Here is a 23,322-nt window from a genome sequence, read left to right as displayed (position 1 = left end):
GCTAGAGAAAATACGCAAGCTCACTCGGCCTGGTCCCGTGGTCTCCCTGCCCGCGCCACAGAACTGAAGCTCCCAGCGCCTAAGTGTCCCAGCGGCCTGCGTGCCCCAGTGGCCTTGTGGCGCGTCATCCAGGCTGCTGCGTGTCTGCTGAGTGACATTTTACCATTTTGCCCTTTAGGTTTTAGAATGGAAAACCTAAGTTTAAGTATGTTTTGTAAGCCATTGGAGGTAGATTATCTTTTATCTATTGAAGAACACAAACTCTTTCAAGAAAAACATCTCTTTTTGGATTGATTTGTTATTGTTCTTGTGATCTCACATCTATTTTTCTACATGATTAATCTGAAATCCATCATGGGTTTAAGAGGAATCATGGAGAACAGTGAGTAATCACCTTTTGGATTCATAGGTTAGGGTGATTAAGGGTGATTAGGCTAGTTCTAGAATATTTTAGGTATAGATCATACTTGTTCCTTGCTAGTAGAGTGATCTTAATGCATCATTTGAGTAGGCCACTCAAAGAGTGATCTCTAGGCATTTCTCACCCGACATGTGTTTGATGAAATGCCTGAGTCAACTCTCCTAAGCTTTTAGTGTACTTTGCCAAAGACATTTGTTGTTAAAAATGCTAAGATAGCTAATAGACTTGTTAGTAATGATTGCTTGCATGTTATTCAACCAAAGACATTTGATGTTTGAGATATGTTAGCAAATGAGCATTCATCTAGACATAGAGCTTGCTTAGAATTGTGTCTAGGCTTAAGGTTGATAGTTTGATTTATCATTTGCATTCCTTAGATCGAAACCTGATCACCCAAGGTCTAAATCTCTATACCCATGAGTTCTCCTTTCCAATAGCTTAAGAGTATCATTTTACTGTTTTGCATTAGCTTTAATCATTAGTTTAGAATTCATCAAATCAGTGGTTGCACTTAAATTAGGCAAATACTTGCATTCTCTCTGATTTTAAATCTCTCAGAGCTGGTTCGACAACTTACTTCCACTATACTATCATTTGACTTAGGAGCCTCAAAACTCCTAACATCAAAAATGAATAGATATTTTCAGTATTTTTGGTATTTTGAGTAATGTTTAGTTATTTTAAATATATAATTTTTACTATTTTTATATATTTCTAAGTATTTTGGATAATTTAAAAGCATCTTAAGTATTTTGTATATTTCTTTTAGATATTAATTTTTTTTTAAAATAATATATTTAAGTATATAAATCTAGTTCGAATATACTCGGATACCAGAAATATTTTGGTCCGGATCGGGTTCGGTTCCAGTTTTTTAGATACCAAAATTTTAAACATGTTCAGATATCTAATCAGTTTGATTAAAGTTCTGTACTATTTTCTGGATTAGATTTGGTTCAGTTATTTGGATTAGGATTTTTCCCAACCATATAGTTTTTATCGTAACCAAATTTCAAACGAAAGTGACGATGGTTCATACTGATTTTGGGTATGCAACAATTTTTAAATCAAAACACTTTTTATTATGTACGTGATTTATTTAGTTAATGTTAAAAAATGTTCAAGTCCATTAAAAACAATGGGCTAAACTGAAAAAGTTACCATTGATCACAAAATTTTCAATGTGGGGTTTGTACTATTTTTAGTAATTTATAGTTGTTTTAAAAAGTTTGAAATACAACATATAATAAAAAATATATTTTTTTTATTATATACTTAATGTGATTGTTTAATTTCTTTTAACAAATAAAATTAAAGAAAAAGTATAGAGGATAAAAAAATTATTATCAAATCTTTATTATTCATAATCATTAATGGTGATATATATGTCAATCATATTAAGAAGTTCCGTAGCTTTTATTTAAGGAAAAAATAGAGCTATAATATATGTGTAGATGGACCAACATATTTCTCTAACAATTCTGAGAATAATTCTCATGACGACACGTGGCTACCAAATAATGTTGTAATGCTCCAGGATTAGTATATAGGGGATATCTTAACTAATAAAGTTAAGTTTTTTTTCTCCTTTGGAGGAATACAGACACGTGGCATCCCTCTTCTTTTCTTGGGCCAGCGTAATTATTTAGTTTCGTATAGGACCAACGAAGTTTCTTAACAAAATGGGCTTATCTCACTTAATTGCAGCCTGCTAATTTGATCGTAGGTTTCTCCGCCACCTGGTTCTTCAGCTTAGAAACGATGAGATTTTTTTTTTCTCGACCAGAAACGATGAGATTTTCTCCGCTGACGTTACATCTTTCCACCATTCCGCCGCATTCAAGCAGATTCAATGCGATCTTCCCACTCCCCAGCATTCAATCCGACTTCTTGTGTTCTTAGCGGAACTCACTGGAGGCTTGGGTATAAGTACCCCTTCATCCAGAGATGCAGATCACACTTTCTCTTCGAATCTTACGAAACCGCTGTTCAACTTCCTGATACTTACAATGGCGAATGCCCAGGTCCTTCTTGCTACGCTGAACGTTGGGCGGTGCTCTGATGCTGTGGACTTAGGTTGTTACGCTTTTGGGAAGCTAGGAACGTCAGGAGAGGTGGGGAGCTTATGAGCCTTGACATGCTCTTTGTCGATTAGGATGTAAGTAAACTATCTCTTTATTTATTTTTCGTTGTTCCTTATCTTTGTCTGAACGTTTTTTTTAATCTCGGCTAGGACAGTCGACACTTCTGCAAGGATCTATTGGTGCGAGCCGTCAACTTAGGTTTCGGGAACGTTTCAGTGAAGGGTCTCTGTAAATCAAAATTTGCAATCTGTGTTAGAGAACACCACGTGAATGCCATACGCTACCAAACACCTTCCCTCAATAACGTTGGAGACATGAGCGTTAAAACCATCTACAACTAAAAGACTCAGAGCACTCAACGCCTTCACAGGTATTTGAGAAATCTCATGCCTCTATTCAGTACCCGTTTTACGTATATGTGCGTGCTCTGCTATAAATGATGATTAACTAATATTTTCCACTGATGGGACACGTATGTATGCTTGAGTGTTTTTGACAGGCTAGCTGCACCTAAAGAGGGTCGTTGCAACAAAAATAAACCCAAAACTTGTCGGAGGTAAGAAACAACTCCCAGTTACCCTTGCTCCACTCTGTTATAGGAATAAAATTTTAGCTATCATCAAAACCTTTGTGTCCATGTTTTGATATGAAAAGTCCACAGAAGTTTCAAAACTTTCAGAAACCTCCTGATTCACGCTTGCTAACTATATATAGATGCTAGACAGTTTCAAAAGCTCTCAAAGTAATCACTTATGTTGCTTTTTATTGATTGAATTTACTTACAGGGGAGGCTGTTTCTGGACGCCACATCGGGAACGAATTTATATCTTGACAACAAGTGTGGAGTGAGCAATAGATTTCTCAAAAAAATAGGATCTTTTAATTTGTATGATATCTTTTGCTTTATAATTTCTACACGGTACCTACGGACCTCTTTAACATTTTCAAGACATTATTGGCAATCAAGAGCACAATAAACGGCGGTACACATGGGACTCAGCGTGTAATTCTGACTCTACGTCTACAATGGAAGTGTAATTTTTTACAACTTTGTATGATATCTTATTCTCCAAGAATTTCATCTTCATTGATACTTTACAGCGATGTGAATGTGTGTGTGTGTTAGTCTGTTCGATGGCCTAGCTTTTGCATTTCATAAGAAGTATTTGATGAGAAATGAATTATAGGCTTTCATTCAATACAAGTCCACCAACAAAGTTACAGAATAGATTAATTATTGATGAAAGAAAAACGAATTTCAGGGAACATTTATATGCTGTTTTGTTCATTTTGATTTCCTGATTATTAATTGTTCCATTATCTTAGTTTTTTCTGTGTAGTTACAGTTTGGCTCATATTAATCTTTTTTGATTAAATTCTTTGATATGAAGTGGTATGTAACTAAAGTAAAAACAAAACTTCCAACAAATAATTTGCTATTGAATAGAGCTCAACTAATTTAACAGTTTAGCTCATAGTTCAAAATATCATGTTTTATTAGTTTATAAAATACTAATTTTAAAAAATATTTTAAATATCTTGAAAAAAAATTAAACAAATAATTTTGCTATTAAAAGAATTCCCCAAAATATAATAATTTACAAAATGTAATCACTAAACCACTAAAATTAATTGAAAATTCATTCAAATATAATTATGCACTGAAACAAATATATATATTCTAAAACATCATTTGCTGTTAAATTAGAAAATACCAATTATTATTTTTGGAACTACTTATATAGTATTTAAACATTAGGTTTAATTATTTTACTAAACTCTATTATATTTTTATTGATTTAGTTGGGAGGTGGATTATTTATTATCCTGAAAAAAAAATAGTGAAAATATTTACACTTGAAATTTTTTGAAATAATAATTTTTATTAATCTAAACTTCAAATTTTCTTTTATTCTGTCAAATTAAAAAGAAAAATAAATAAATATACCACTATTTTTTTGCTTAAAATATATACCATTATTTGTTAGTTTATAGTATTCTTTTCTATTTTGAATAGTTTTAATAAAACTTCGTAAATTTTAAAAAATTCAAATATAATAATTTTTAGTATAGAATCCTGCCCGTAGGACGGGCTTACCACTAGTATAATATATATATATATATATATATTAAAAAAAAATCTCCCCCCAAGTGCGGTGGTGACTGAGGAAGAGGGTGTGGGGTTGAAAGAAGTCATAAATATGATGAACATCAATTTCATGATAACTCCTACTAACACATCACATGAGCTATTCAAGTCCGCATGACTCCAAAACAAATATTCACTCGTTCGATTATGCATAATAATTAGTTTTAAAAATACTTCAATCATTCCTTGTTAATAGAGGGACCAGCTAGCGTCACGAAATAGATACACCTAATTAGTACACCTGATTAAGTCGGATATATCTATCTACGAATGTTAATAGTTTGCATAAATATATTTAATTAATACAGTTGTTAATTTATTGAATCTTATCTCAGTTCTAATACTTTTCGGTTATCACCACTTTTCACCAGTCTCTATGTCCTAGATTTTTTATCAACAGTGAGTATTTATGGATTGGGTTACTCGTATAAAGGTCTTCCACTTTTGAGATGTTTGGCACTCTCTCTTTCTCTAACAAACACGAATGTCCATTCAGCTGTCCGAACTAAAAGAGGTGAGCTCTAACAAACCCTGATGTCCAATCAGCTGTCCAAACTAAAAAATGAACCATTTGGCTCATCCCTAACTAAACCTGAAATATATCAGAGAAGTTTTAGTTTCCAATGAAAGCGAATAAAAAACAATGGCCAATTTGCTTTTCATGCTGGTCCCAGCTTTTGCACCCTTCTGTAGCCACACTAGTCTTCACCTTTTCTTTTCTTTTCCCTATTTTTATTAAACATATATTGATTATTATCATCATGTCTTCAAACTCTCACTTTTTCTTAGAACTGGTCATCATTTTTTTCAGCATAATTTTTTGTAACTTGTTTAGATGAAAAAACTATATGTATTAATACTCAATAAACTAATAAATACTATAAATTAATAAATTTTAATTTGTTAGTTTCGAGCTGTAATATATAGAACGGTACGACAAAATAAGAAAATAATTATTTTTTTTGAAAATTGTATGTTATTTATTATATGGTTCCAATGAAAACATAAAAGTTAATGTATATAAATTTATATAAATAAAAAATTGTATTGTGTAGTTTATTTTAGTCACAGTGAAAAACTATATTTAATTTTCTTAGAATTTCTGAATAAATTAATGCTATTTTGTCATTTCATAATTAAAAATAATAATTTTACGGTATATATTTTGTATACACCAAATAAGTGACAAAAAAAAACTAAAATTTTTATTTATAAAATTTAATCAATATATACTGTAAAGTCAAATATTTTCTATTTCTTACATAAACACATATTTTAATATATATCAAATAAAATTCCATAAATTTATAACAAATAAATTAAGAAAATATAACATCAAAATTCTAATATCATTAGTTTATAAAGTTTTTTACTGTATTTCTTGTGCAGTGACTTTTATCTTTACATGAACATAAATATAATGTTAAAACAAGCAAACATTTTGTTTTTGAACATGAAAATAAACAAATTGTAGTATTCTGGTTTGTGATATACTTAAATACTTAAAAGAATTGATTTGACTATCTATTTCATCAAAGTGAGTTTATCTTTTCGGATACATATCAATTTAAAACTCTATAGTTAAACGTGATTGATCTGAAGTAGTAGAAAGATGAATTACCTATTGAGAAGTGATTTTGATATCGTGTGAGTGAGGAAAAAGTACGGAAAAAAATCATTTGGTGGTTGCAAGGCCAGTAAACAAGACTAATGAACCTCGGAAAAATTAACGCACTGTCTATCGCACAAAACGGGCACATGGGCCAAAAACAGTGAATGCCCATTAGCCGAGGACGATCGGAACGTTATAAGTGGTATTAGATCCGAACCCAGACGGATGTAGAGTCAGTGAAGGCTCACACTAACATGGATAACAATCTTGGGATGCAACGAAGACGCTACGTTCTTTGAAAGGAAAAATGAATTGTAACGTATCAGTTTGTGGTATACAGAAAGACTTAAAAAAATTAATTTGACCATCTATATTACCAAAGTGCGCTTACCTTTTCGAACACATATCCGTTAAAATTCAAAAGTTAAACATGTTTGAACTAAAATAATAGAAAAATGGATAATCTATCGGAATTAATTTGCGATATCGTGCAAGTGAAACCAAAACACAAAAAATATTATGCGGTGATTACGAAATCAGTAAACGAGACTAACGAACCTCCAAAAAATTAATGCACTATCAATTGCACAAAATAAAATCCACAAATTCGAGAAAACGGATGCGGAAAATTCATTAACGGTAGATGATCGGAGCCTTACACAAACATCTTATAATTAACTACAACAAAATTACTTACTAGCCCTACATACGACACAAAGAAAAACGGGAATCAATCCCAGTTTTGATTAAAGTATCTCCACGAATAAAGTAGATAAGGAAACGTTCTCATATATCCTTCTTTTGCCATCGATGTTCTCATATACCATATCTTTTTGTGTCATCGATAATATACTATTATATAGTTTTCTTGGAAGGAAGGCCGACATACAATATATTCTAGCGAATACAAATATTCTTTGACCACTACCAAATCTTGCATATAGCCCACCGTACTTCGGTTGTACTCCCTCCGTTTCATATTAAGTGTCGTTGTAGGGAATTTTTTTCGTTGCAAAATAAGTATCGTTTTAAGTTTTCACTGCAAATTTATTAATTTTATTATGCATTTTATTTTCTATTGGTTGAGATGTATGGGTAATGATGTTTTTGTATGAAAAATATGTAAAATTTAATGATTTCTTAATCCGTGTGCCTAACTCTAAAATGACACTTATTAAGAAACAGATGGAGTATAAGTTTATAATATACATTTTCTCGATCCGCACAACCGTGAAGGTATTTATTTCAAGTTTTTATATATATACATATATTTTGTTTAATATATATATTTTTTTTTATATAATTAGTATATATTATGAAGATTACTTATATATTTAAATGTATATAATTTTTCAAATACAATAATTTATATTTTTCATACTGTAAATTAATTAATTATTTCAAATAGTAACATATATATTTATATAATATTTTTATTGTTTAAGTTTGTTTTATTGATATGTTGAGTTTATAGTCGAAAGTTAATTTGACTATATCTTATACCATATGTGATAAATCGATTTTAATAAAAAGATACACCACTCACATATTTTTTTAAAACGGTTAAAGTAAGTAGATATAAATATATTGATTAATATTAAGTTAGTTATAATTTGATTAGAAAAATGAATAAATAAGGGAATAAAACTTCCTAAATTTAATGATGAGAATAAATAAGGGAATGAAAACATTGTTAGGATATTGTTATGAAAATACAAAAATTATGTAAATAAATTTTTAGAGGAAAGTCCATTTTAAAATATCACACATCAAAAAGTCATGACTTCTCTTTTAATATAATAGACTAGATTTGAATCCGCGTTTTTAAAGCGCGGATATATTTTTATTTTATAAAATTTAATTGAATTTATAATTTGATTAGAAAATAAATAATTTTAAAGTTTTTTATTTGCGTTTCAAAATAAATTGTATTGTTATAATACTTGTTTCAAGCCATGTTTTCATATCCAACCCAGGCCTATGATTAAATCAATAAATCTAGTGATATGTGTATAATTCAGTTCAATTTAATAAAAAAATGTAATTATAATCTTAAAAACCTTGTAAAAATCAAAAAAAACTGCTATTAACCTAAGAGCCAATATGAGATGATTCGCTGAAAACCAAAAAAAAAAATATTTTTGAAACATTTATTAAATAATTCATATTTCTTAATGTTATATAAACTGAAAAAAATTATTTAGACTTTAATGAGATTTGTATTATGTCATTTGAAGAAAATAAAACAGTGGTAATGGGAAACTTTATTATTGATATGAAAATATTATTTTCTTTTTTTTGGTTACTAATAAGCTATGATAAGTTTGGTATTTTTATTTATGTTTACATCTAAAATTTAATTTTTAAAATAAGTTTTTAAATTGAATACTTAAAATTGGCGTATAAGTTTATTTTGCATATATATATATATATTCATATCCTATTATTAAATAATATTATAGATGAAAAATGATATTCAAATTAAATGGAAAGTATAATCTGCATAAAATTAAAATTATTATCATTCACAAAATATGGAAGGTATTAATTACCATAGCTATAAGAATAATTCTATTTTTAGTTTAAATAATCATATTTAACATTTTAAATTAAATGCCAATGGGAGAGAACTGTAAATATATTGAAATGCTGGGACATAATCCTAAATTTTTTAAAATAGGATCCTGCTTTAATAGTATAGACTAGGATAAGATCCGCGCCTTGCGCGGGATGAAGTTATTTTTATTATGTTTTGGAGAATGAAAAAATAGTTCGGTTTCATTTGTATTAGTGGTGTTCAATCCGGATTATCGGGTTGGTTTTCGGTTCAGTTCGGGTTTTTTCGGTATTTCGTTTAGTTAAAATATAACTACTTCTATCCATATTCCTTCGGTTTGATTTGGTTTATATACCGTTGTTTTCAGTTTTATTCATTTTTATACCAAAAACATAATTATTTACTTTGATATCAATATTATATAATATATGAATTTTAGAGTTATGTTTGTCAAATTATATATTTTAAATAAAAGAATAAAAACAAAAAATGCTTCTATCATCTAACAAAATAATAAAATCTAGAACTATATTAAAGCTCTAAATTTGAAAATAAAAATAAAAAAACAAAACAGAAGCATGAACGAATTTTTTTCTATTTTTCCAGTGTTCATCAATTAATATGTCTTCGATTAAACAATACTCTGTTTGTTTAAAGATTAAAAAAATTGTAAAGAATTTCAACTAATTGTTGTCCATAAATTTATAATCTTTAATTCAATTTAGTTATTGTTATAAAGCAAAAAAAGATCAAAAAGAAAAACTAAGAAAATACGAAGCCTCAGTTGCAGTAAATTGTTACTTAATTAATAGTTCAAGTGATTCAAGTGATTTACAAATTACAATTATAGTTTAGCACATATAACAAATAGATATTCATGTGTTGTTATAAATATACACATATTTACATGTTCCAGTTTAATCGGTTATAAATCAAACCAATCTAAATCCTACGGTTTTTATAAATCACATCCATTCGGTTTGTATGGTATATACCAAAAACAAAACCGTATTATATCTATTTCTGTTCGGTTTGGTACTCTTAGGTTTTAGCATATTAAACAGCCCTAATTTGGTATTAGTTGGTTTTAGATTGTTTTTTTAGAGTGTGAATGATCATCTCAAATCATTGTGAGACTGTCACGTGTCCATTATAGCGTGAACACATTTCTTATAATGCTTCTTCTTTAATATATATAGGGGATCTATTCGGCTGAATATTGTAGTTGTAATTGTTGACCAAAATCTATTTGAATTTATGATGAGTCTGATCGATTTGGGCTTAAATTTTTTATCACCATGTTTATATCTATAAACTGTAATGTGGTCAATAAGTCATTTATATTACAAAAGCAGGTTCTATAATTTTTTTAATATTTTAACTTTACATCATTGAGAACCATTTTAATGATTTTAGAACCATTATCTTATTATTTCCAAAATCGAATTACTTTGACTTTAGTCTTCCACATAGTTTTGAAAGGTTTTCAACTGGACGACTAATTGGTGCAACCAATTTGTTGCTTTGAATCGTTAGAATATATATATATATAATTATATATATATATATATATATATATATATTATTTAATTTGAAAATTTATTAAATAAAAGTTCATATTAATAAAATTTTATGATCATTTTTATCTTTAATAACAAATCAAATTAAGCTATTGATCACAAAATTTTCAAAGTGGGATCTTCAAATTTCTAATAATTTATAGACGTTTTGAAAAATTCAAAATATAACATATAATAAAAAAATCTAGATAGTTTATATATAGTTAATGTGATTGTTTAATATCTTTTAACAATATAAAATTTAAAAAAAGAACTAAGATATAAAAATTGTTATCAAATATTTATTATTCATAATAATAATTTTCATATATACGTTAATCTTATTAGGTAATTTCGTAGATTTTATTTAAGGAAAAGTGCGAGATGTTTTTTTTGTACATTATTTATCAATTCGAGAATTAGTTTAATAAAAGTGTATATTAAGTCAAGATGGACCAACCTACTTTTCTGAAAATAGTATCTATTTTAGTTTAAATAAATCATATTTAGCTATTAATTACCATAGCTATAAAAATATTCTATTTTTAATTTAAATAATCATATCTAACATTTAAATTAAATGCCAATGGGAGATAACTGTAAATATATTGAAATGCTGGGGCATAATCCTAAATTTTTAAAATAGGATTTTGCTTTAATAGTATAGATGATTCAAAATTATTGTTTTGTTGCAATCACTTTTGAGGAATGTTATACATATATAATCTTTAGGCATGACTTTTATCAACATTTTTAAAATGCTCAAATACATACATTTTGTATTTTCACTGTACACAACAAGTGAACATGTCATAAATTACCAAAATAAAAATTTCACCAAGTATTAATAAATATTCTATGCTAAACATATTAAAAATACAGTTTGTTGTTAAAAACAATTTATTGCTACAGATTTAAATAGCAGACTTTTGAAAAAATATGACTCAAAACTCAAAGTAAACACAAAACTAATCCATGATTTGTTTGGAATTTTCAATTTTTATATCATCCCAAAAATTCGGATTATTCACAAAAATGACATTAGTTTTTTTTTCTTGAAAATGAGTATTTTCCTCTATCGTCTTCATCTTCATCAAGTATTTATAATATTGTCATTGTCATTAATACACCAACCAACATGAATAACCAATTTGAATCTCTTAATGCACCTAAAAATCGATTTTCAATCCTCCTATCTCATTTTTATGCTCAAAAACTACATATCTTTCATTTTATCTCTATATTGATCCAAAAGAACCCAAAATTTTGATTCTAAAATTTGTAAGATTTAAACTCGTGATTCTTGGTCATTAAAAAGTGGATCTGTTTCGTGGTGAAGTTTTATGTGCTAGAAAAAGCTAATCAAGTAATCTCATTGGTTCAAAGTATGAAATTGATTAATATTTTTTCAGATCTGTTCGTCATAAGTTTTCAGTGTAAGTCTTCTTGTCATAAGAAGACTTATACATAAGTCTTATGGTCAATGCAGATGTTACTTTTGCAATTGACTTTATGTTTGTTTTCTAGAGACGGACTTCTTTGGAAATATTCCAACTTTTCTTTGTTAACAAAAAATCTCAAAATACCAGAAAAAACTTCCCGGTAAGTCGTTTAGGATAAAAATATTAGTTTTGCAATTGACCGGATTGTGTTAGAGATTTGACTTTCTCCTGATGGCTTACACCAAAGTCTTCTACCAGAAGACTTAATTTCCTTTAAGTCTTCCAAACTCTCGGTGGAATTCTTCTCACTATCAGTAAAAATCGGCTCAGATTACTTTTACAATTGAAAGAAAAAAATAATTATTTAATTTTAACTAGACGTCTTTCATGTAAGTCTTCCGGAAGAACACTTACATGGAAGTCTTCCAGAATTTTATTCTGAGATTCTGATCAAACATTGGTTATCACAGAAGACTTCCGTGTAAGTCGTCTGCAGAAGACTTACATAGATTTCTTTTTTCAAAAACAAAAGTAAGTCAATATTTACAAAGGAAAACTTTCAAAGAATTATGATGTAGAGTAGACTTCTTTAGAAGTCTTCCTTTGTAAATTTTCAATTGCAAAAATGATCACCTAAATGGAAGACTTCCTAGAAGTCTTCTATGTCAAAGTTTAATAAACTTTCATTTATCAAAAACTATAAAGACTTTTTAACATTTTCTTATTAATTCATGTATATTAGTTTGTATTGGGGCTCCTGAATGAAATTCATAACTTAATTGGTTTTAATTTTGAGGTTACCAACATTCATATTTATGGATGTATCTATCTAATCTGTGAAGACTTCTGTGGAAGTCTTCAACATTAGTTTTTGTAAACTTGTTAAGTAATCTTAAGATATGTTTTTTAACTTTCAAAAATGTTAGAGAACTTACAAAATATCAAGTCATATGGTTTAATGTGTCTTCTTAGATCATAAGATATACTTTTCAACTTTCATAAAATTTGAAATTTCAATTTTCACTTAAACTTTGAGTTTTCCGCTTAAATTTTAATTTCCTTTTTAAATTTTCCACTTATATTACAAGTTCCCGCCTTAAATTTCCCGCTTTAAATTTGTCTTCCGAGAAGACTTCTAGTGAAACTGTTATATATTTGAACTTAAGTAATGTTTGATATTTTGTGAATTTTGCTAAGTTTTCTTGAGAATTCTTCTCCTCTACTCTAGTTTAAGTAAATTTGATTAATTTTTTTTGTATTGTGTTTTGGTATTGAAGTTGTATCAATAACGTCAATAGTGTCAAGTATTTTTGGTAAGATAATATTGTAGACATGAATATATTTACCAAAAAGTTTTCATTAATATTTCTTCAAATTTACAAAAGAGTTCACAATTAAAAAGTGCACCTACAAATCACAAAAGAGACCATAAAAAAAATTACTATAGATCATTCTTCCACAAAGACAAATTTGGATTCCACTTGACAAGCTAGGAAGTCTTCTAGCATATTATATGTTAGAAGACTTTTAAGAAGATTTCGCAGACCTCTTCCAAAGTCTGACTCAGAACGGAAAAATCTGCAAATTCAAAACAGTTCAAATTGTTTCAAAACAGAGAAAATGAGTGGAATATGAGATATCTCTACCTTTAAAGAACACACAAATATACATATCTAGAAAAAAATATCTTTAAAGAAGTAGAAGATGAAAACCATGTAATAAAAATCTACAAAACAACATGAATTAGTAAGAAAGACATGAAACAAAAAATGATAACTTGATTTAAAGTTTGGTGTTTTAAAGTTCTATAACTAAAATTGAATATCATGAAACACTACATTCACTCTTCTATGTTGACAGATATTCAATTTTACTAAATCTTATTTTAAATCATTTCCAAATATTTATAATCACATGATTTCAATTTTTCCACATCAAAATATTTTTTTATAAAATTATAAATTATTTTTAAGATCTACTATGTGAGAAGACTTCCTGAAAATCTGAGAAGATTTACAGAACCTCGAAAACTTACAAAATCTCAGAAGACTTTATGGGTTATATTCGTAAAAATAAATTCTTATTTTTTGTTTGGTCATAGGAGGATGATTGTAATTTCATTTTCCTTTTGAAATTACTTTTACATTTAATTCAAGTTTAAATATACTTTTATGGTTAAAATGAAATTTTGAATGTGGAAGCCCCCTTGGTCCAATGATTTGAGTAAGGGTTCATGTAATGCTTCTACATCCGGAGGTCTGGGTTCAAACCCCAGAAAATACCAAATTATGTAGCTTATGGAGAAACGGATTACATGAGATCTTCAGCTTGGTACAGGGCGTACCATCGAACATGGATCTCATAGGACGGCTCGGAGAGGTGCAGTCAGACGTGTATTCTCATAAGATGGTAGAATTGTCGGCTGTATAATCGTCTTTGTAATATTCTCATCATTGTAATAGCATAATTAATCGATAATAATCGATCCAGACGTTCAAAAAAAAAAAATTTTTGAATCATATTTGACAAATTTCTCTTAAATATCATGAACAAAACCCAATTATCATATGTTTTTTTTTACATTTCAGTAAAAAAATATTTTCCGTATGATAAATAACTTATCAAATATACGAAGAAGTAAATAAACAAACAAAGCATAATATATAACTTGGTTTTTTTTTTTTTTGAACAGAATATATAACTTGGTTTTATTAAGATGGCTGTCCATTGTTTTTTAAAACAATTTTCGCCCTTCTTTCTTCTAGGCAATCTGTGATGGATTCCCCTTCGGTTATATAGCGTATTGTTTTTTTTACATTAGCTTTGATTTTATTATATCTAGAGGTGGTGATGTTCTTTATCGTAGGTTTGTTTGTGGATCTTTGCATTGGAAGACGTAGTGATGGCACATGAAGAATTGGAGTTATGGCTTTGGTTGGCATAAATGGCCCTGATGCAGTGTTGCATTAATGGTTCTCATCGACAATTACATGAGATTTGCTTTTCAGCCACTGTTTATATAATATATTCTTAATTCTATAAGTCAACATATTCCTTGAGTTTTCGTGCTTTTGGTGTTTATATTTCTAAATCTCACAATCCACATAAGGTTGTAGGTTGTTCTCTACTTACATATTGTTTAGACTTTAGTCAATTTGGCAATTTATCGATTTTACGTTTTGTAGTTCAACTTTGTTCAAGAGTGGCTTTCATCGAAAACACCAAACGAAATTGATAAAAGCAACTAAAAAAAAAGAAAGAGATCCCAATAAGAAACTCTGTCTTCGAGCATCTCCAAAATAAACTATATAACTTCAAATATAGAGTTTTTGGCTCTCCCAAAAGAAACTTCAAAACTTCAAATTTAGAGTTTTGTGAGGTGAAACTTCAAATATGAAAGTTTCACTACTCAAAACTTCAAATTTGAAGTTTCATCTTTTTATTTACAATTTGATTCTTATAATTAATTAGATACCATATTTATGATTCTTAATTATTATTTTTGTCTATCATTTTAATCCTTAAAGTTTTTATCTCATAATTGTTTCAGATTTATTTTTATAAATTTCAAATTTTACACATAAATTAAATGAAAATTTTAAAATGAAATGTCTATTATTTTAAAACTGTAATTAGACAATAAGAATATTACAAAAGAAACTTAATAAAAAACTTTTTTAAAAAGGTACATGAAGAAATAATTATTATACATAATCAAATATTAAATTACAAACAAAATACCACATTGTATAATAATTATGTGACATTTTGTTTGTAGTTTAATTTTTTTATTATATATCTCTATTTATAAATTTATCTTTTAGTGTAAGATTTAATTAGTTAATATTTTCGTAATATCTTTATATATGTGTTAGTTATTTATAAAAGTTTTATGAATTTATGCTAATTATGATAAATACAAAGATTATATAATAAAATATAAATAGTTTTGAAGTTAAGTTTGAAGTTTTGCTTTTGGAAAAAAATACTTTGAAACTTCAAATATAGAATTTTTGCAAATTCTAAAATAGAGAGTTTTTGGAAATGTTACTTATGAGAATTTATATCTCGTCATAAAAGGTACTAGAATTCCACATGTTGTATATGTGCGAGAACAATTAAATATTTTCGTTATATTTGAAATGAGATTGTCTTGGTATTGCTATGAGTCATCAAAGACGTCTGTCTTCACTATTTTCAATGTAGAAAATACCATGTGTTATTTTATAATTGTTTTCATTTTTTTTCTATGTTGTCATCGGTTTCAAACATTGTTACTAAATAGTTTAAAAATAAGTCATAAAAGACATATTCACTCCGTTCATTTTAATTATCGTTAATTTTATGCATACATATTTAAAAAAACATATAAAATTCTAACCTTATTTTAATTAATAGAAAGATTAACTGGATAATCTTATTTAATAGATTTGCTTGCAATGTAAAAACGACATTTTTTAAAAACGAAAATTTTTCCTACAACGACAACTAAATTGAAACAGAAAAAATATAATTTAAAAAGAACATTGTGAAGATAATTTTAATTTTATAATATCACTGTTACCGATTCATTTTGTTTTTATTTTAATTAGTAAAAACAGTTGTAATATCAAACGTCTATTCGCATGAAGATACATGTCTTTCAAAATTCTATAATGGGTCTCTTGTAAATATGTAATGAAACAAGTAAGAGAATAAATAATTACTAAGTTTATCATATTCTTTTATTTATTTTCATGATATGAGAGCTTTCATAAATCTTTATAGATTGCTGTCATGGTTGAAGCTCACAATCCTTATTCTTTTCCTTCTACTATTTATAGCTCGAGTACTGTTACTACCAAACTCAACGAAAGTAACTATATGTTGTGGAAGACACAATTTGAATCTCTTCTCCAAAGTAAAAAGTTTATTGGTTTTGTCATCGAACTAGTTCTGTCCCCACCATATGCTGAAAGCGGAAGAGATGGAGACATACAAGGGCTCGGTGTCTACATCAGGAGGTACGCCAGGGAATATAGCCCTTGTATGTGACAAGGATGGTGATAGGATTCTTAAGCTTGGAGATGCCATGGGCATATTGGCTAGGAATGTTGGCAAGGGGATGAATTCCTCAGTGGGAGGAATCAATACGGTCGCCAAGGAGGTGATCGAGGCAATAACAGAAGGAGAGAAAGTCTCAGATGCTATGAGTGTGAAGGAGTTGGTCATATAAGGGCTGACTGTCCTGTAGCACAACGAAAAGAACTTAGGTGTTCTGAGTGCAGAGGTGTTGGACACACACGGCGTAAATGTCCAAACTCAAAGAAGGGAAAAAGTAGTCAATTGCAGTCATCTGATGATTCAGAGTCTGAAGAAGATGAAAAGGTGAATCTTGTTGCATTTGGTGCACGCAAGGAGGGATCTAGTGAATCCTCTTGTTCAGATCTCAGCACAGATGATGAGGAGTATCACGTGCTGCTTAACAAGTGGTTGAGGATCAAGGATCAGAATCTGAGATTGGAGGATGTGGCTCAGAAGCAGAATGGGTTGCTTGAAGAACTTCGTGAAGAACTTGCTGTTGTGAATGAGAAGAATGAGTCTCTTAAGCAGAAGGTGAGCGAGTTGAGGGAAGTTGTCATTGGGGAACGAGAGAGAGAAAGGATGCTGGAACGTGATTTGGCTGAAAATCGCAAACAGATCAGGATGCTCAATAGTAGATCCAAGGAGTTGGATAAGATACACTAGATGAGACAACCAGCCAAGGTGAACTGGGGTATGGGATATCGAGGAGCTGAGGGTACTAAGGAAGTACAGAAGGGGCTGTCACACTTTGTGCATGGGAGCACAACAACCAAGCAACAAGGAAAATTACGAGAAGCAGAACAAAAGAAGATGTGAAAAAAGAATAGGAGTCCTTTAGCCTTCAGTCAATAGGATGAGCCCATAAAGATTTGTCAGGAAGTGCGTCGGGACGTACGACAAGGAGTGCGGCAGGAAGTTCTACAGCGCGTGGCTGTGAGTAACAATCCAAAAGTGGTACATCAGTGCAGCAACATGGAGTCCAGACAGGAGGGTCTGAAGCATGGGTGTGCAGCTGGTACGAGGAAGGAGGCGGATAGGTGCATCAGCAACTGTGTCAGGCCAACGAAGAAGCAACATCGGATGTGCTGTTGGTTCTGTGGAAAGGTTGGACACAAAAAGGTGAACTGTTTTGCTCGTGAGAAGAGTAGAAACATGGCCAAGAGGGTGAACAAGACGTTCACTAAACCCAAGAGGGTTGAAGAGGTGCTCGTAGCCAAGAGTGGCTTACTTGATGAGATCAAAGATGGGACATCAGAAGAGGGATGCAGCTCTGGTAGGAGTGATCTTGAGAAAGATCAAGAAGCATCAAGTCTGGAGTTAGGATACGGAGTTGTCCATAGAACAAAGGGGAAGGAGATCGAAGTGCGTCAGGAAGTCATGCGAGATGATCTTCAGGAGGGTGATACCAAAAACACTCCAAGACAGTAGCAACGAGTGCAGAGGACACTCAGGGTGGATGAGGAAGGGCTCATGGTCAAGGAGATGACGCATGAAGGAAGCTAGGTCCTCAACAGAAGTGGGTCGAGAGGTAGCTCGACAGGTGCGTCAGATCGTGATGCAATACTTGTAATCTTGTCCGCTGCAGCAGAGGCTGTATCATGATTACGCATGGAGTAGCAGACGGGTTTGTCTGTAAGGCTTGACATCTAAGCATCTGTGGGTGTGGGGGGAAGAGATTTGCAGGTTGGGAAGAGGAATCTCCGGTTGTTGTCGCCGATTTAACAACCGGAGTCGCCGGAGAAGAGAGAGAAGTCAAAGAGATTAGAGAGAGAGCGGCGGAAATGACGAAGAAGAAGAATGGATTTTATCTTTAACGATTCCGACGGACCCGTGTCCGTCGGAATTCCGTCGGTATATAAAATATATACTAATTGGCGGTTCGTGAAAGTTTTCACGCGGTTTTTTTTCCTGGGTAATATGATATTCTGACGGAAATTGTGTCCGTCGGAAAGTCGTCAGTCTTTTCCGACAGATTACTAACGAATTATTCCTATGGAATTCCGAGGACTTAGTGTTTAGGGGTTGAATACAAGTTTCTAAATGTAAAATCCAAATCTTTGATAATATATATAGTATTTGCATAATGATTTAACTATAAAAAGGTTTTTATAACACTATTTTACCCAAAAACGTTTTTGTAGTGTAAGATTAGATGAATATGATTGTATAGGTATATGAGTTTTAAGATGAGATGTTATGAAAACAATGATATACATACATAAATATTTTAATAAGTTGTTAAATTTGAACGCTTGCGATCTAATACTATACTAAACACTTAATATGTGTTATTTTCATAGTTTCGGTATCCAAATTTATATTTTTTTTATATGAAAATTGTTAAAAACATATGTCATCGGTATATTCTGAGGAATTTTCTACGACATATGTTTAGCCTGAATGAAACCACATTTCGTCGCTATGTCGTCGGTATATAGCGACAGAATACTGACGGACTTGTTGTTTAAAAAAAAAAATACAACTCATGTAAGATGTACAACAACTAATAAATACAAGTCAGATACTAAGAATTTCTAATCAGAATCATCAGAATCTTCAGAATCTTCATCAAACCCCAACTTCAGCTTCTGACTCCGAATGTACAACAACATTAAGTCCAAACTCGGTAAAATCCTCAACGAGTTCAACATCTGCCAAATCTTCAACTGCACTCACGTTGCTGGTAGAGTCTGGTTGTAATGGTTCATTATCAGAAGTTCCATCCACTCGTCCTCTTGGGTTGATTTGCGTTACAGTGACCCATGGATCGTCTCTATACGTCACCTGAGGGTAACTGATGTAGCACACCTATCAATTATACAAGGTATTGGTAAAATATAAACCATTAATTATATTGTTACAATATTATGAATAAATTGACATACCTGATCAGCTTGTGAAACAAGAATGAAGGGATCATAATATTGAAGTTTCCTCCGCGAATGAACCGATGTAACACCAAACGCATCAGTCTTCACTCCTCTATCTGGGGTGGTGTCATACCAATCACAATAGAATACTACACACCTCAATCCAACCATACCAGAAAACTGGATTTCCAATATTTCTTCTATGTTGCCGTAGTAGACATCGTCACCGGAAGAAGACGAAACACCAGCATCATATGTTGTCCTAGAATGACCTTTCCTTGTGAATGCATATCCTTGCGTACAATATTTTGGATATGATCTGACCACATAGTTTGGTCCCCGCACAAATTCGCGTATCCAATCATCGAACAGAAAACCTATGGCCAAACCATCATTCACTTATAAATTAAAAACATATATGAGTGAAAAGTGAATTACTTTATATTAAATATAAAATAATTGTTTGCATAGGGTAGTATGATATATGACTCACATAACTAAGAAGCCATGCAGCAAATCGTTATGTATGAGTTGTTGAAGCTCATCTTCTGTCGCATGCATGTGAGTCATACGCAACTCTGTCATATAAACACTATATAAATAGATATTATCAATATGAAATAAACTTATTGAATATTAATCTAATAATTTAAATGAATATTTTTACCTCTCATAATGTATAACATCTTCACAGTTGGAGAGCAAATATGTTTGCAAATGAGCATGCTCAGTCTCCGTAAGTCTCCGTTTCGTGGATTTTCCACTAAGTCGTCCTATTTCCCTGAAAATGCTTGGGACATTAACATGATATGTTGCTCTCTCCCGTCTGTCATCATGCCGAGCAAGTCTTCGGTTTTTTTTTATGCACTTCTGATGGAAAATTATTTTTAGCAAAGATTGCAGTTTCTTCATTAATCACCAGTGCGACTATAGATCCTTCCACCTTGCTTAAATTTTTGACCATCTTCTTCATATGATGCATATAACGTTCAAAAAGATACATCTATCGGTACTGCACATGACCACCAAGTTCCAATTCTCTTGCGAGATGAATAGCAAGATGTTCCATTACATCAAAGAATGATGGGGGAAATATCTTCTCGAGGTTTCACATGCTGACTAGTATGTTTGCCTTCAGATTACTAATACCCTTTGCAGTCACTGCTCTGGTGCATAAATCGCGGAAGAAAACACTTATCCCCTATATAGATAAAAAACAAAATTTTCATAAGTATTAGGTTTATATAAGCATAATTGTTAAATATAAAAATCAATTAAAATGTAAAAATATAAGATATCTGCAATTGCTTAATGAACATTACATGGCAATAGTGCGGAAAAAGCAAACGGAAGGAGGCGCTGCATAATTACATGACAATCATGACTTTTCAAACCAGTAAACTTTCCTTCGCTTCTATCAACGCAGTTCCGCAAATTTGATGCATAACCGTCCGGAAATTGCACTCCATATGTAATCCAATCAAAGAATTATTCTTTTGTAGAACCATCCAGCCGATAAATGGGAAAATGGACCGTACCGTTCTCATCAACATGAAGTTCAGAACGATCACAGATATCGACTAAATCCAACCTTGACTTCAAATTATCCTTCGTTTTACCTTGGATGTTAAGGATTGTGTTCATGAGATTGTCGAAGAATTTCTTCTCAATATGCATGACATCTAAATTATGCCGCAATAGATGACTCTCCCAATATGGCAGATCCCAGAAAATATTCTGTTTGTTCCAGTTATGTAGCTCTCCAACCGCATCGACTCGAATGTTTTCATGTCCACCTACGTCTGGCGTCCTTTCTGCACCAAGATCCCTCAACTGCTTCCACAAATCTTCCCCACTAACTTCTTCAGGTGGACCATCAAACACCTGCTTGTTCTTCGTAAACAAAGTCTTACTCCTACGGTATGGATGATCAGGTGGTATAAATCTTCTGTGACAGTCAAACCAACACGTTTTCCTTCTGTGCTTTAGTTGGAAAGCATCTGTGTCATCTTGACAATATGGACATGATAGCCTCCCATTGTTGTCCATCCGGATAACATACCATATGCTGGAAATTCACTTATTGTCCACATAAGTACTGTCCGCATATGAAAGTTTTCTTTGCACGAAACATCGTATGTCTCAAAACCATGCGCCCATAGTTGTTGCAACTCATATATCAGTGGTTGAATAAACACATCTAGTGATCTCTTAGGATTCTCTAGCCCGGGGACGAGAATTGAGAGGAACAAAAACTCTCGTCGCATGCACAAGTTCGGCGGTAAGTTGTACGGTGTCACAATAACTGGCCATAGAGAATATTGTCTTCCATACTTTCCAAATGGGCTGAAACTATCAGTACATAATCTAAGATAAACATTTCTTCTCTCTTCCGCATATTCTGGATATGTTGACTGGAAATGTTTCCAAGCCTTCGCATCTGAAAGATGTCTAATCTCACCATTTGGGGAATGCTCTGCATGCCATCTCATTGCTTTTGATGTGCGCTCACACTGATACAACTTCTTCAATATTTCCGTCAAAGGCAAATAGCACATTCTTTTGAACGGGACCGAAACTCTTCCACTCGTCTCTTGATAACGAGGTTTCCTACAAAATTTGCATTTATCCCGTTTCTTATCCGCTCCCCAGTAGATCATGCAGTTGTCAATACATACATCTATCACTTCTTACGGTAGTTGAAGACGCGCAATAAGTTTCTAAACCTCGTAGTATGAACCCGGTGCAAGATTATCCTCAGGTAGAATACCTGTGACAAAATCAGTAATCGCATCCACATTCTTCAGCCAAATTATAGTCTGTCTTAATATCCATCAATCTAGTTGCAGATGATAAGGGTGAATGACCATCTCTACAACCTTTATACAAAGGCTGTTTTCCTGCATCCAACATGTAAAAAAATCTCATAGATTCAGGATTTGGTTCTTCCCCTCTATAATGATCATGTAACATCTGCTCAGTACCTACACCATAATCTATATTCCTTCTAGGTTCTTCTAACCTAATATCAGGCTGAGGTAACAAGCTGATGTTCTCTAGTACTACAATATTCATAACCAGTTTTCCCATGAAGATACCAAACTTTATAATTATGTGAAAACCCTTTCATATACAAATGAGTCCAAACATAAATTCTTTTATAATCCTATTATTAATGCAAGTAGAGCAGGGACATCTTAACATACCAGTTTTTGCATCCGGTTGCTGTTGAACAAGCCTCATGAATTCTCCAGTCCCTTGAACGTATTCTTCCGTAAGAAAATTGGTGTTGGGATCCATATGAGGTTTATCCATCTACGAACGATAATAAACTCCTGAAGACATGATTTTCTCGGAATTGTTGTGATTAGAGAGAGTGAAGAGAGAATGAGGAGTGAATGAGTTGAACGAGGAGAGGTTGCATTTATAGGAAATTGCTTACGGCAATCCGACGACATTCTGACGGAATTCCAACAGAAATTGCTATATTCATCAGAATTTCGTCGTTATTTTCCAATCTCAGACAGCTATAAAACGGTCATATATATTTGTCGGCAACGGTCA

The 23,322-nt window shown here is 31.3% G+C and overlaps 1 long non-coding RNA gene across 5 annotated transcripts; it reads left to right on the top strand.

Moving 5' to 3' along the window:
* Nucleotides 1–2,116: 2,116 nt before the first annotated feature.
* LOC108837591 (uncharacterized) lies at nt 2,117–3,615 on the top strand. Of its 5 annotated transcripts, none has more exons than XR_008943850.1 (4): nt 2,117–2,579; nt 2,660–2,875; nt 2,993–3,061; nt 3,291–3,615. It is a non-coding gene; the product is annotated as an uncharacterized LOC108837591 (long non-coding RNA). The 5 variants fall into 5 exon arrangements; XR_008943849.1 differs by having other exon boundaries at nt 2,122–2,579; nt 2,655–2,875; nt 3,005–3,061; XR_001947357.2 differs by having other exon boundaries at nt 2,123–2,535; nt 2,655–2,875; nt 3,005–3,061.
* The last annotated feature ends 19,707 nt before the right edge of the window (nt 3,616–23,322 follow it).

This window comes from Raphanus sativus, chromosome 3 (genome assembly GCF_000801105.2).
Source record: "Raphanus sativus cultivar WK10039 chromosome 3, ASM80110v3, whole genome shotgun sequence".
NCBI classification, from domain to species: Eukaryota; Viridiplantae; Streptophyta; class Magnoliopsida; order Brassicales; family Brassicaceae; genus Raphanus; species Raphanus sativus.
Note: the sequence above shows the minus strand (reverse complement) of the source record. Positions and strands in the feature narration are given on the sequence as shown.